The sequence below is a fragment of the Diabrotica undecimpunctata genome, chromosome 7, assembly GCF_040954645.1.
Source record: "Diabrotica undecimpunctata isolate CICGRU chromosome 7, icDiaUnde3, whole genome shotgun sequence".
In the NCBI taxonomy this organism is placed as follows: Eukaryota; Metazoa; Arthropoda; class Insecta; order Coleoptera; family Chrysomelidae; genus Diabrotica; species Diabrotica undecimpunctata.
In genome coordinates this window covers 104868809-104885398 of record NC_092809.1, presented here as the reverse complement: position 1 = coordinate 104885398, position 16590 = coordinate 104868809, and the positions used below count along the sequence as shown (strand labels likewise).

The window sequence follows — 16590 nt, the reverse complement described above, 5'->3', positions numbered from 1 at the left end:
ATACAAACATTTTATAGATCAATACATCTCCCTAAATCACGGTAAATATGTTCCTCTTACATACCACAACTCGCTAGATGAAAACAAATATTTTCTACCCCATCACTGCGTATTAAAGGATTCAGCAACCACCAAATTGCGCGTAGTGTTCGACGGAAGTGCAAAAACCACTTCTGGATACTCTTTAAACCAGATACTTCTTACCGGCTTTCAAACACAGCCAGATCTCTTTGATATCCTCTGTCGGTTTCGGCAATTTAAATTTGTTTTCATCGCCGACATCGAAAAGATGTATCGGCAAATTAATGTCAATCCCAATCAGACTTTTTTACAAAACATCCTTTGGAGAGATAGCCCACACGAACCCTTAAAGTGTATTGAGCTAACGTCTGTAACCTATGGCGTAACGTGCTCCAGTTTTCTAGCCACTCGCTGTTTAAAAGAGATAGCTACTTTAAATACCACAAAATACCCCCTTGGTTCTGATGCACTGTTAAATCAGACATATGTCGATGATATTTTATACGGAACCAACACTCTAGCCGAATTAGAAGCTGCATATCATGAACTAAATTCCATCTTAAACGGTCACAGTATCACTCTTCACAAATGGGTTTCTAACTCGGCTGAATTTTCTGCCAAATATATTCGGTCATCTCAGTCTAATTATGAAATAACCTCAAACAACTTAAATACCAATAAGGTCTTAGGTCTCTCGTGGCACCCCTTAGATGACTATTTTACGATTTCAATTCCAAGTCCTCCCGCTGCTGATAATAGCTTCACAAAAAGAAACGCCCTCTCAGCACTCGCCAAAATATTTGACCCCATAGGTCTCTTGGGATCATTCACTGTCACTGGAAAGGTATTTATTCAAAAACTTTGGCTCAATAAATTAAATTGGGACGATCCACTCCCTGAAACTCTTGCTGAAGAATGGAAAAGATTTATTAACGATCTCACTCTCCTGGAGTCTCTTAAAGTACCCCGTAATCTTTTTAACAGCAGGCAAATCTCTAAAATTGAAATACACGGATTTGCCGATGCCTCAAGTAAGGCTCAGGCCGCTGTTCTATATTTTCGCACAATTTACGCTGATGATACTATCAGTTGTACTCTAATCGCATCCAAATCTCGTCTAGCTCCCTTAAAAACGGTATCCATTCCTAGATTGGAGCTATCAGCCATGTTACTACTGTCAAGGTTAACTAAAAAAATAAATTCCACCTTTGCAAATCGCTTGCACTTCTCCTCCATTAATTTGTGGACAGATTCACAAATCGCGTTATGTTGGATAAACTCTTCTGCCTCGCGCTGGAACACTTATGTAGCAAATAGAGTAACTCAAATTCAAGACCTAACATCAAATTTTTCTTGGAGACACGTTCGTTCTCATGAAAATGCAGCAGATTGTCTATCTCGCGGCTTGACCGCTACTGAATTTCTAAATTCCCGGATGTGGTGGAACGGCCCTGAATTTCTACTTAAAACGGACTTAAACCTAACGACATTTAACCCGAACTCTACCCAAGTATTATTACCGGACGAAAAGGTATCATCCCTTATAATCAGTTCAAAAATCTCAACGCAAGATGAATTTATCAATAATCTATTTTCAAGGTTTTCCTCTTACTCTAAATTATTACGCACCACTGCCTACATATACAGGTTCTCGTTTAATGCAAGAAACTCATCTGATAAAAAACTTGGTATTTTATCTCCGGACGAATTGCGATCCGCCTCTATATCAATATTTAAGGCTATACAATCCCTAAAATTCTCTAAAGAAATCTTGGAAATAAAAACCCAAGGAATTACATCAAATAAGTCCTTAATTACCCTGAACCCTTTTTTGAATGCAGACGGACTTCTCTGCGTCGGTGGACGCCTAAAAAACGCTAATATCCCCTATGAACAAAAACATCCAATATTGTTACCATCTAACTCTCACATTATCAATTTATTACTAACTCATGAACATTGTCGTCTAGGCCACGCCGGACCGCAAACGACATTGTCCAACGTCAGACTTAATTATTGGCCTTTAAACGGACTTCGAACACTAAAAAAAATTGTAAAAAATTGTCACGTATGTTTTAGATTTCGCGCTAAACCTATGGAACAAATCATGGGAAATTTACCTAAGGTTAGAATTACTCCTTCTCGCCCTTTTCAAAATGTGGGCTGCGATTTCGGTGGGCCATTTCTTATTAAATCCTCTAAGTTAAGAAAGGCTCCAATGCAAAAATGTTACATATCTATTTTCGTCTGTCTAGCCACAAAGGCCGTTCACATAGAATTAGTGTCATCACTCTCTACTGATTCATTTTTATTATGTCTAAAAAGATTCATTGCCCGAAGAGGTCTTCCCTCTCTCATATATAGTGACAACGCAACCAATTTCGCTGGTTCAAAAAATGAACTTAAGGATTTGCGCGAATTTTTTAAATCCCCTAGTTTTTCAAATGACATGCAAAATTTCGCTGCACAAAATTTCATAGAATGGAAGTTTATTCCACCTCATAGTCCCCATTGGGGAGGTATATGGGAAGCAGCAATTAAAAGTGCCAAATATCACATTCGTCGAATGATAGGGAATGCTTATTTAGTGTTTGAAGAATTCAGTACAATTCTCTCGCAGATCGAGGCAATTTTAAACTCACGCCCTATTTGCCCCTTGTCGAATGATCCCTCTGATCTACAATGCCTTACACCCGGACACTTTCTAATAGGCAGTAGCCTTACCTCTTACCCTGAAAAAACATTACTACACTTACCAATTAATAGGCTTAACTTCCTTCAAAGATGTTCACAGATTCAACAGTCGTTTTGGAAACGATGGTCTGTTGAATATCTTAGCCAACTGCATAGTCGACCAAAGTGGTCCAAAGTAAGTCAAAATATTAAGATAAATGATTTAGTCTTATTAAGAACTGATAACTGTCCCCCTCTAAAATGGCCTACCGCGAGAGTCCTGGAACTTTTTCCGGGGTCAGATAATCATGTCCGCGCAGTTAAAATTAGAACTGCTACGGGAGAGACTGTTCGACCAATAACTAAATTATATCTCTTACCACAATTTGATTAGGTATATTTTCTTTCGCGTTTTTCTTTCTATTACGCTTTCAATATTATTTACCCATTTTTTACATAGGTACATATCTATTATAACTATCCGCAATTCGCGCGGGCGAGCTTATGTTCAAATCTCTTTAACATAAAAGTATTTATTTACAAAGTAAGGTAATTTACAGGAAAGTCAGTTTGTCAATTCTCTTTATATCAGTTCTCCGAATGTTTAGTGGAATTAAAAATCTATTCTTTGTTCAAAAAATAAAACCTTTTTCTCTCAGAGACTACCTGACCGTTAAGTCGTACATTGTATTAAATAAATTCTAGGAGTTGCTAAACCGGTGATTTAACGGGACTTGTGGTCCCTGACATGATGTTTGGCGACGATTCAGTAACACAAAAATATAGTCACGTCTCAGCCTTCAGTCGTAGCGGTTCGATGATATAAAAATTTTTCTCTCTTTGCTTTTCACGCGGAAATAGTGTACTTAGAATCTTAAACGGGATATATTCACATCTGTTCGCGATCAACGACATAGCAAGAAGCATTTATGGTCGGCTTTCGATGATAATTATTATATAAAATCGCATTTGTTAGAATAGTTGTGATCAATAAAATTGACTGGTAGCAGATTCAATACTTTCTTTATTACCGGAAATCATCCTTACTTCGACCGAGATTATTTGGAATCGACGTCTTAATACGAAACCAACAAAACGCTTGGTTCCCTTTCTTATGTTTGGACGAAACATCACATCTCCACACACATATTATTGATACCTTCCATTTGTTCATTGTAATGCTTTATTACTTCTGGTCGCAGAACGTTGATTTACTTTTTCGCCACCTTATCCCATCTTCTACATTGATCCACAGTACCCACACTCGTATAGTTTGAGGCCATTACAAACGCCATGTTGTCAAACCGTTTCGTAAGGATGACCTCTTCGTCTTCACTTAGACGTCCCTGGGCAGTACCACGACCTTGTCTTTTCATTTCAAGATCATTTGAATTTTTAAATCTGTCTATTCAAGCAGTGCATGATGCATAAATGTGCTTATGGCTCAAAGTTTGCAGGAGATTATAATTTGAAAAATAGTTGTCAAAAAATAATCTGACGTTATTTTCTTTTATTCGCTCACACAATTTTAGAACTAATGTAGCCCCCTGTCCGTAAGCTTCTTTCTCTTGAGGATTGAGGTCTGTAGAAGAACCTTTGTATATCAAGAAGTCACATATTCTGCCACTGGTGCCACATAGCTCAAATATTTTTATCCTCAAAGGACATGGTTTCTCCTTGACGTACTGTTTCACGTCTAGACGTCATTTGAAAGCTAGTATTTATTCATCAACGCTTAATGTGTTTTCCAAAGACAATTGTAGCATTTTGAAGCGAAGAATATCGTACAGTGGCCGCACCTTCCAAAATTTGTCTGTGCTATTGACCTGCTTCTCTTTTACGTTCACAAAATGTAAATGTTGGCGTAATTTGAAGAACCGGTCTCGAGTCATATTGAGGGCTATGATGTATCATTTATGTGAAATAATTACATGGTGTAAACTCCGATTTTAACACATTTATGTAAAAATTTCCAAATCGGTATGATATAAGAACAACGTATAACGGGTTGCCTATCTTGATATGTAATTTATCTATATGTAAATGTAATTTTTAAGCTGACTAAAATTACGTCCGTTTTTGCTCTTAGTTAGGTTATGTTATTGTATGTAATTTGTGGGAACAATTTACTATTTGTTTATAATTATAATAAAATAAACTAATGGCTTCAATTAAAAAGAAGACAACCAGGAAACAATTGGAAGTGATGTTAGACTTTATAAAAATAAATAGTGCTTACTGGCAAAATAGTCAAGGAAGGCTAAGAAAGTAGCCCAATTGTGAGAGGAATTTGCTATCATGGTAAATACAGTAGATGGTGGCCCTAAGAAAACAGCAGAACAATGAAGACATGTAGGTAAGAAAATTAATTTCTGTTACTATCAAATTTAATAAATGCTAAATTTTTAGGTGTTCAATGAGTGGAAGATTTTGCAACTCATTTCAAAGATTCATCTTGGGGAGCCCCAGATTATAAATACATTTAATTTTAAAGGTAAAGATTAATGATTGATGTATTATGTTTATTATGGTGTATATTTTTCAGAAGGAAAAGGAAATCAACCTGTGAAAATTAAAAAGGCAATAGTTTTATTTAATATTCTATAAACATATCCTTTATAAAATTATATCTCAATTATGGAATAAACTGAATATAAACATTTTTATTTAACAATTTTATAACTTTTATAACAATGTTTTAGCCGCTTTGTAATATGTTTCAGATTTTTTGTTTTGTCTTGATCTTTGTGTTATTCTTTTTGATTTTGTAACTAATTGTAACATAAATACCTACATATCATTAAGAAATATACTAATTATAAACACTTTTATTTAACAATTTGTTTTTATTTTACAACACGAAGTTTGCAGCAATAATACTTCTTCATATTCTCTAACGGTTATGAGCACATTTGAACCATTTTGTAATATATTTTAGTTTGTTTTACCATTATCATTAGTCAACATCAATGCATCACAAGAATATATGTTTCCAGCTTTAACAGGGCTGTAATGTAAAACCCTGTGCATGTGCAAATAATTCTTTGGGACAATCCTCCATTCACCCCTGTGTCTACCAACTCTTCTCTAGATTCTAACTCCAATAGATTTTAAATCATCCTCTAAATTGTCTTGATACCTAAGTCTTGGGTCTTCTTCTGGTTTATTGTTCCATCCGCCCTCTTCTGTTAAAAACCTTTCCGACTGTTGCACCTACCTCTTGCCTGATGAAATGCTCTATCCATGTAAGGTATGCTACCTTAATTAATTTTATGTCAGGTTCCACAAAGGTTCTATACAACCCAAAGTTGTAATGCCTGTGCCACAAACCTTGTTCTTTGTAGTAGTATATTTTAGGTGTATTTGTAGGTTTACTTTGTAGTATATTTTAGGTTTGTTTTAGTTTTTGAAATTGTATTCTTTACTTGTATGTTTTAATTTTCCAAGGGTTTTAACAAATTTTGGACTAATTTGTAATATATTTTAAATTTGTTTGTTTTTAAATTTTTGCAATTAATCGTAACATACAGGTTTTATGTTTTTAAACATTTTTATTTAACAATTTTATAACACAAAGTTTATATATATATATATATATATATATATATATATATATATATATATATATATATATATATATATATTGATTATATCTCATATAATTATAAAATAAACTGAGGATAAACATTTTTATTTAATATTTTATAACATAACATTTGCAGCGATAACACTTCTTTATATTCTCTAAAAGGGATTTCAAAACATTTGAGCCAGGTTGTAATATATTTTTTATTTTGTTAGTGTTGTGTCATTTTTGTAATTAATTGTAACATACATGATTTTTGTTTTTAACAATATATAAACATTTTTAATTTAATATGTTATAATACAGTTTGCAGCAATATATCTCCGTATTATCTAAACATTTTAGAACATTTTGAGCCACTTGGTAATATGTTTTAGATTGTTTGCTTTGAGCTTTTAGTAGTTCATTGAAATATTAATATTTATATAACTAAACTATACTAGATTATAAAACTCTATCATATATATTATAAAATGATGAAATATCACTAAATTGTAAAATTATATTACTATATTTGATTATAAAACTATATCACTATTTATCATTGTGAAATAAATAAATTATGAAAATATTAATAAGTTTTTGTTTCACTACACAAAGTTTGCAGCAATAACACTTCTTATTCTCTGTGCTTCCAACAACCAACCATTGGTTTTGATTTGCCTCCTTTGGAATCATTTCTATGAGAACTACAGGCTGTACTTCATCTTTTTCACCATTTTGGCACCAAGTGTTCCACTATCCCTGCAGTTATTTCTGTTAATACTTTACTAAATGTACTTTGTTCCATTGAAAATAACAGGTTGTTATCAGAACATTTTTGGTAACATCCATTTCCTACAAAATTAAGTAGGGAGAGAACCTTTAATTCTATTGCAATTTAGTTAGAGCAGAGCTGGTAATCTATTTCAAATGGGTTACTGGTGTCCCGTAACTGACGTTGCTCTACATTTACATAATTTCTTTCTGCCACATCATTCAATTCATTGAGTAATAACAAATTTACAAAATCCATTTTTTCAAAAACAAATAAGAAGCCAAAAGTTAGGTTAATTTGAATTATCTGACAGATCTTCAGGATATGACAGAACCGAAAATAACGTTTTATGTAATTTTCTGCTGTGGCTTGGTCATTTTACGCATAGCAACGCAGGGCATGATACATCATACCGTTTTTACATATTATGTTTTGAGAACTGTAATCTGATGTACGTTTTCTGAATTTTACACTAGTATGTAATTATTTACGTAAATGATACATCATAGCCCCCATTGTCTGCTAATGTGCAACCCTACAAACTTTTCTAATTCTGATGTTGTTGTTGGCACAAACCGCGAATATTGTTGGACTGCCTACAAATTGGTATTTTCTGCCATTATAGTAAAAAGTTCTTAAGTAAAATATTGTCTCATGACATGCACAGGACTATTCAACTTAGTAAGGCAAATCGATCTCTGGTTCAAACCAATTTACGTTTGGAGTTGCATAGAGCATATTTTTTTCGCAATGATATTCATTTTATACATAATACGTATTGAGAAGACCGGCTTTATTACTCTTAGTGTTTTTTTGAGAGCTATAGAGGACACAGGGTGACGTTCGATTACTTTAAAATTTAGTACCTTTGAAGAATTTGCTTCCTCGTCTTCACTTCCTTCTTCAGGCTGTACTTCCTCTGACGTTGTGGAAATTGTTTTGTCAGCTCTATCACGAAAGTCTAAATATACAAAAATATTATAATTTACTTACATTACTGACATTGTCTTATAAATATTACCATTCTCTTCGTGAAAATCTGTTTCCCATCCATCGTCTCCGTCATCAGTGTACACCACAGTGCACGCGTCTTAAACTCACTCAAATAACAAAACAAAGTCCAAAATTCACCAAATAAACACTTTATATACCACAAAGGTACATTTACTATAACAAAGAATTTTTCTAACCGGTTGGTAAAATCTATAGTACAACAAAACAACGATCATTTAGAGTACTGCATTACCAATACGCAAGTATTGACCAGGTCTGACCAAACCACTATTAAAACTAATCCAAAAAATAATAGAACAAAACAAAATTCCTCCAGAATGGAGATTAAGCATCCTAATACCTCTCTTCAAAAAGAGTGACAAATCGGACCCAGAAAATTACAGAGGAATTAATTTATTAAACACAACACTAAAATTAACAACCAAAGTGATAACAAATAAACTATATGAGATTATAACACTAGCAGAAGAACAACAAGGTTTTAGGTCGGGAAGCTATATTTATAATGAGGCAAGTGCAATAGAAATCATTAGAATTGACCGGGTCAAATTAAAAGACCTCTAGAAATAATCAAAACGATCAAAAATATCTACCAAAACAAAACAATAAAAGTAAAAGTAGAAGAAGAACTAACCGACCCTATTGAAGCTGGTAAGGGATAAGACAGGGAGACTCCCCGAGTCTCATATTGTTCAACTTGATTATAGATGAACTAATAAAAAAAGTAAGAACTAAAAAAGGATAGAAATTGGGAGAAAAACAACTTAGAATAATCTGCTATGCAGACGAAGCAATACTACTCTCTCAAAGTGAAGATGATTTACAACGTATGCTGCACCAATTTAATATAACCGCCAGAAAATTTAACATGTTAATTTCCCCAAAAAAGACAAAATGCATTGTTACAACAGGAAATTTACTAAGATGTAAATTGGAGCTGGAAGGTCAGATAATAGAACATGTGATGGAGTTTAAATATCTAGGCATCACATTATCTAGCTACAGAAAGCTCTAAACTGAAGTGGAAGATCAGGTGAATGGAGCAAACAGAGCCACAGGCTGCCTAAATGGAATAATATGGAGAAATAAAAATATCGGAAAAGAAACGAAAGACAGAACTTACAAAATAGTTAACAGACCAATAATGACATTTGTGGCAGAAACAAGACCTGTCACAGAGAGGACAAAAAGATTGTTAGAAACAGCAAAGATGAAAGAAAAACACTTAGAAAAATTGATGGTAAGATACTATGAGACAGAGCTAGAAGTACAGATAGATATACGATGTAGATCAAGGTGCAGAACATCAAGAACTGGGTAAGAAATAGAAGAGTATAATGGAACGATCATATAAGCCGAATAACAACAAATAGAGTAGTAAAGACGACAAGAGACGGTTCTCCAATAGGAAGACAATCAGTAGAAAGACCACGAAAACGACGGAACGACAACTTACTGGAGGCACATTGAAAAACAGACAGAGTCAGGTCTATAAAAAAGAAGAAAAAGAAGTATTGCCACAAGAAGTCATCTATGTTTTCTGTAACATTTTATTTTATTTACTCTTTTTGGCACTACATCACATCACTTGCTTATGATAAATCTATGGTATGTTTGTACACTTATACACATGTACACCGGGACTATACGGCAAAACTAAATTAAAATTTAGTTTGAGATGCCCAAAAAATGTTGTACATTGTAGTGTACGCTGGAACCGAAAGAGTTAAGGTCTTTATTTTGAATATAGATAATTTAAAATTAGTCATTAAAAGAATGATTATTATCTAGAAGGTGAAGTGTTTACCTATAATCTGTTTTTTTTTTATTAATTAAAGCTATTTTGTGTTTTTCTATACGTTTGTTAAAGATTCTACCAGTTTGACCGATGTAAGTTTTTGGGTAGTCACGACATGTAAGTTTTTATACACCATTGTGTGCTTTTTCTTTTGGTTCTTGTTGTTCTTAATATATTTATTTAAGTTGTTTGTTGTGAAAGCTAATGTTAATCCTTTCTTTTTTATGTATTTGGTTATTTTGGTTAATATTTTGCCTATATATGTAATCGAACAGAAGGTACTGGGTTTTTTCTCTGATAGTGGAAAAACTAATTTCAGATCTACAAGAAAAAGGTTCCTTTTTTTAAATTCGGCTGCATCGCAAACATTTTTATTAAAAAATCATTTATAAAAGGTATGTACAGGCTAAATCACAGAACGTTTCCGAAGTAAATATTCCATCATGTTTGCCTAGTAGCAGCACTAAAGATGGACTATTTCACTTCAGGAAATCACACAAACCTTGTGTGATTTCGTACGTAAGGGTTCTTTTAAATAAATGCACCGTTTATAAAGGTTTTTTTTTTGTATTAAAAACTGTTCCTAATTTAAGGTATTTCTTATGGTTTTCGATTTAAAATTTTGTTTATTGTTCGTTGTACCCATTGTTTACTATTATTTGTATAATGATATTCAACTCTACCTCGAAGTTGTTTTTTGACATGTGAATTTCTGTTAATCTATGTAACATGCTATGGTAGGTTACTAATTTATGTTGTGTAGGATGGGATGATGAATTTTGTATAGTTGTGTTAGTATGGGTAGGTTTATGAAATACAAAGAACTCATGTTTTGTTTGTCACAAGACATAAACCACGGTTAGATAAGTCGGCAGCATACACGGCATACAGGTACACATACAAAGGAAGTATGCATTCGGTTATTTTGTTATTATATTCCATTTTACCTATAGCAATAGTAGTGTTACCTTCTGCTTTTGTAAACGCTATATTATGTTCTATCGATTTATTTTTAATTGACACGGCTATTTGGTTCTCTTTGTAACAGGAGTTTTTAGTTTTACTACATATATCGATAATTTTTTTTTGAAATGACACTTTTTTCTATGTTGTTGGCAGTACAACAAGTACACAGTATTTGTTTCACGTTGATAAACACATTTTGGGCATACAATATCTTACTTGTCGTGTGTATTTATTTAACTGGTTAACATTTGTTTCCAGAAAGATGTAGTTTGGTAATCGTTCTGTTCATTCGTTGTTTACATATCAATTATTTAATAATATTTTTTTTTCTATTTTTCACAAATTTCATAAATAAAGAGCTTTAAACCAAGCTCTTTACTGCCTTTTTTTACCATACCTAGTAATCTTTGGAGATCGTTATAGTGTTTTCTGCAGTCAGAGCAGTGTCAATTTATTCCAGTTGTTTCATTTTGAATGGCTTTCTTTTATTTTTTTTTAAAAGACTGCACATACTTGACTACGACTGAAAGCCTTGCTCTACACGTGTTTTTATCTTTATTATATGTCCTTTTGTAAATACTGTTAATTATTCGAATATATCTTGTATAAATGCTTTTGTTTTTGAGTAATTGAATAATTGATACTGGTTTATGTTTAATTAAAATAAACATATAATTGTATATGAAGCCTGAAAAAGCCTGAAAAACTGTATTCAGGTCACATGCTTTGGTCTGTAGTGAAACTGAAACAACGGAAGACGTTGATTTCTTCGTACACAGAAAACATAAAAACAATATTTTCTGTAAAAAATCTCTGAACTAGAGTAGCTTTCTTAATCTTTAAACTTAGTGAAAAATATACTTTAAAAATCATAAAAAATATGCCCAACAAGCAGCTATGGTAACTATGAAATCGAGGAATTCTACGATAACTTTACCCCTTAGCGATACAATAACATACTCTACCATTATATGTAGTGACTACAAGGTAAAAACTGGGAGAAAGGTAGATGAGATATAAACATCACGGAAAATTTGGTTTGAAAAACAGAAACGAGCGCGGTGAAACTTTACTTATTTTCCTGCTGAAAAAAAAAAACCATTCCAAATGAACAGCTTTTTCTACAAAAGAAAACCCAGGAGATAAACGTAACAGAGCCCGAATGGAAAACTAGAGACGATATCGATTTTATGATCACTGACAAGACGCAAGTCTTTAAAGATTTTACATTCCTAAACCAGTTTTCAACAGGTAACGACTACACACTAGCAAAAGCCTTTATAGAAATAGACCTTGAGAAGAAGAGATACGGCACAATCAGAAAGAAGTCTACATCTACCTAGACAGAGCCTAATAATATAAATACATTTGAAGAAGACATCACCAGCATTGTACCTAATTAAACACCTTAAATAAATTATAATAGAAACAATAGAGGAAGCCCAGAAGATACACTACCAAAATAAATTATATAACGAAAGGATAAGTCCCCAAACACAAGCAATAATGAAAGAGGGGAGAAAAATGCAACGTAATAAAAGCAAGAAACACCATAAACTTAGAGAAATAAGTAAAAGAATACAATAATCTATTAGGACGCACAACTGAAAGCATAAAAGTGAACAAATTTAATAACCGATTGAAGATAACCCGAGCCTGAAAGCTCTAAGGAGAAAATTAATAAATGTCAAAAAGAAATGACAAGGTAAAAGATTAAAAATGGAAATATTAGCATCAACAGAGATATTGTTCTGAAGCTATTTTCTTGTGGCATTTTAAATTAATTACTATTTAAATGGGAATAAGCCACAATTAAAGGTAAAAGTACGTTTATTAACGTTTCAATTTCCACTTCGGAAATCGTTCTCAAAATACAAACATTAGTAAATTAAACAAATTTTGTTTTTTGTTACTTAGTGAAAAATTCTTCTAATAATTTAATTTTATCCGACTCATCTATATTGACAATTCAGACATACATTATACATTTTAAAGTAGACGACTTTAAAATGATATTGCCAATATTGTTTAGTTGCGTTACTGGGACGACTTTACTTATAAGATAGTTCATTCGATTACATGAAATAAATTTTAACTTGAGAATATCCGTCAGAAAAGATCATAACATGTAATTCGTCTTTAAAAAGACAAATACATGCCATGATGACAGTAAAATTCTCCTGTTAGTGATTCCATAGTAAATTATGAGGGAAAAACCAGGAAAAAACCTCATAATACTATCCCGACATGGTAAGTATTTGATCGTGCATTTAGTTTACCTTCAATAAACACCAAATTCCGATTTTATATGTTTGTTATTTAAAAAACATAAATGATGTATTCTCTATATGTTGCTGACTTACCAATACTGGTATTTTCCTTTTAATAACTTCCTCTTTCAATATGGGTAACCAGATCCTACTACATTCTGCCGAGGAATTCGCGACGCAATTGGTCTCATTTAGCATAATTAGAGCCGCTTCTTTGATTTCTCTCTTTTTACCATCCGTTTCTTTTAGGACTATATTTGAATCATTCCATTAAATCCTATGTTCATTATCATATATTATTTTATTAAATATTTTAAAACCAATTGCAAATAAAAATGACACATTTATAAAAAATACACAACATTTTTTAAATAAATTATCAAATATTGAATTTAATTCAAATAATACTTTAGTAAGTTTTGACATAAATAGTTTATTTACGAATGTGCCATTAGATAAGACTCTAAATATAGTCAAGACAAAATTAGAGAGTGATGATACATTGGCAACTAGAACAAGACTAAATATATCAGCTATAATGGAGTTAATAACATTATGTACTGATAATATATATTTTCAACTAAATAATGAATTCTATAAACAAAGTTTTGGTCTAGCAATGGGCTCTAGTTTATCTTCATTATTAGCCGATATATTTATGGAAGATTTTGAAACAAATATTATTTCTAAACAAAATTTAAAACCCTCAGTATGATGGAGATATGTAGATGACGTATTCTCAATATGGCTCATGGATCAGAGTTGTTGGACACATTCCTAAATGATATAAACGATAAAGAAGAGACAATGACATTTACCATGGAAAAGGAATATAATAACACATTACCTTTTCTGGATGTTTTAATATCTAAGAACGATACTGGATACAAAACTCAGGTGTATAGAAAACCAACACACACCAACAGATATTTAAATTTCAAATCAAATCACAATATTAATATTAAAAAGGGAATCATTAAATCCTTATACGATAGAGCCAAAATTACTCGTTCTAACGAAAATTCGTTCTTGGAGGAAAAACATTTTTTAACATCTGTTTTATTAAAAAATGATTATCCTTTATCATTTATAAATAAGGAATTTTCAACAATCGATCGAATAGAACAAAACAACTTAGAACGAGATCCTACAGCATATACAAGGAATAATACGAGGAAAATAACAATACCATACATAAAAGGATTATTGGAAAAGCTTAAAAGGATAGGAAATAAATTCAACATTTCAACAACATTCAAAACAGCAAACACGTTGAGATCTATTTTGTCCAAAACCAAACCTAACAATGAACAAGAAAGGACAAGGAATTGCATTTATAAAATACCTTGTGAATGCGATCAGTTTTATTTAGGTGAAACATCAAGGCAATTAAATGTTAGAATAAGTGAACATCAATCCTATATTAAAAATAGAGAATTTGATAGATCTCAAATATGTAAACACGCATGGGATAATGAACATAGGGTTCAATGGAATGATTCAAATATAGTCCTAAAAGAAACGGATGGTAAAGAGAAAAATCAAAGAAGCGGCTCTAATTATGCTAAATGAGACCAATTGTGTCGCGAATTCCTCCGCAGAATGTAGTAGGATCTGGTTACCCATATTGAAAGAGGAAGTTATTAAAAGGAAAATACCAGTATTGGTAAGTCAGTAACATATAGAGAATACATCATTTATGTTTTTTAAATAACAAACATATAAAATCGGAATTTGGTGTTTATTGAAGGTAAACTAAATGCACGATCAAATACTTACCATGTCGGGATAGTATTATGAGGTTTTTTCTGGTTTTCCCTCATAATTTACTATGGAATCACTAACAGGAGATTTTTTCTGTCATCATGGCATGTATTTGTCTTTTTAAAGACGAATTACATGTTATGATCTTTTCTGACGGATATTCTCGAGTTAAAGTTGATTTCATGTAATCGAATGAACTATCTTATAAGTAAAGTCGTCCCAGGAACGCAACTCAACAATATTGGCAATATCATTTTAAAGTCGTCTACTTTAAAATGTATAATGTATGTCTGAATTGTCAGTATAGATGAGTCAGATAAAATTAAATTATTAGAAGAATTTTTGTTTAATTTACTAATGTTTGTATTTTGAGAGCGATTTTCGAAGTGGAAATTGAAACGTCAATAAACGTATTTTAACCTTTAATTTTGGCTTATTCCCATTTAAATAGTAATTAATCAACAGAGATGAATTAAAAAGGGTAGCAGAAGATTTCTTTACAGACAGAACTGGAAGAAGCTAGGGAAGACATATGTTCAACTTATAACTCAGAAGACTGGATGATGATGTTAACGATTGTATATGAAAATTATATAAATTCAATCAACTTTTATGATTGTCACCATTCATGAAGGGCAAATCAGTTAAAACATATCTTAAGCACTTAAAGCCGAAGTTACCGAACACATCTGCTCACGTTCAGTACAATATTAAGTTTGAATATTTAAACATTTTACACCTTTAGAGAAAACCTAAATCACGAGCCATTTGATCAAGTCAAAGCGTAAACAAGCCATCATGCGTTTCTACAAAATATAACACGTCGTTGCACAATAAAGGACATCGGTTGACTTTTGAAATGACAACAGATGCTGTAAATAAGTACACAAAGTGCTTCAATTTGATTGACATATTTTCCCAGAGGCCCTTTGCTTATTTCATTCAACCCCCTGAGAGGGTGCCCTCTTGCTTGCGTTGTTCTGACTTGTCACTCATTCAAATATCTGAACAGAAAAGAGGAATACTGCTTGTTTACAGTGGAGTTCTTATTTATAATTTCAAAGGATTGAACAATTTTAACGTGAGTTTGACCATATGTGTAATTGGATATAATTTTTGAATACACTTTGAAGAAGTGTTAGATTATATAGTCGACACGTAATTTCGTGAGAAAATTTATAGGAACCAGAGGAGTAAAATACTACTAAAATGGCAACACTGTTAGAGTTACCACTACTTTATTGAACAGTAGCGTAGATATCTAATTTTTAATTAAATAAAAGTTTTTATTTTTATTTAAGAAAAAGTTTCATTTTCTATAAAGTTTAAATAAAAAATATTGGTGTTGTTAACTTCTGTGATATATCTAGGAAGTGATAACACTAATCGACTCGGCTAAATAGAACTTATTGTAAAATAACAATACCTATAAAAAATTGTTCATAAAAGTAATTATCACATACAATTAAATAAATTTTTTATGTACAAGTATTTTAGTATACAAACGTTTTAATAACACAACTGCTCATAAGTTTTAAAACTTATGATCACATTTTATCCCTGATAACTTAGTTATTGTAATAAAAAAAATAAAGAATTAATTTTTTAAATTATATACAACGTATTCTATTAACAACTTTGGTTTGACACCGTGTGAGAGAAGACTTAGTATCTCAATAATTTAAAAATGGGTAATAGGTCTAAAACTTTTATGAACATCTTTTTTATATATCTAGCAGGT

At 32.0% G+C, this 16590-nt stretch overlaps 1 long non-coding RNA gene across 1 annotated transcript; it reads left to right on the top strand.

The window, feature by feature from the left end:
• Positions 1 to 4824: 4824 nt before the first annotated feature.
• On the top strand, positions 4825 to 6141 carry LOC140446913 (uncharacterized). The gene is made up of 3 exons (XR_011951532.1): positions 4825 to 5050; positions 5104 to 5188; positions 5240 to 6141. It is a non-coding gene; the product is annotated as an uncharacterized lncRNA (long non-coding RNA).
• Positions 6142 to 16590: the final 10449 nt, after the last annotated feature.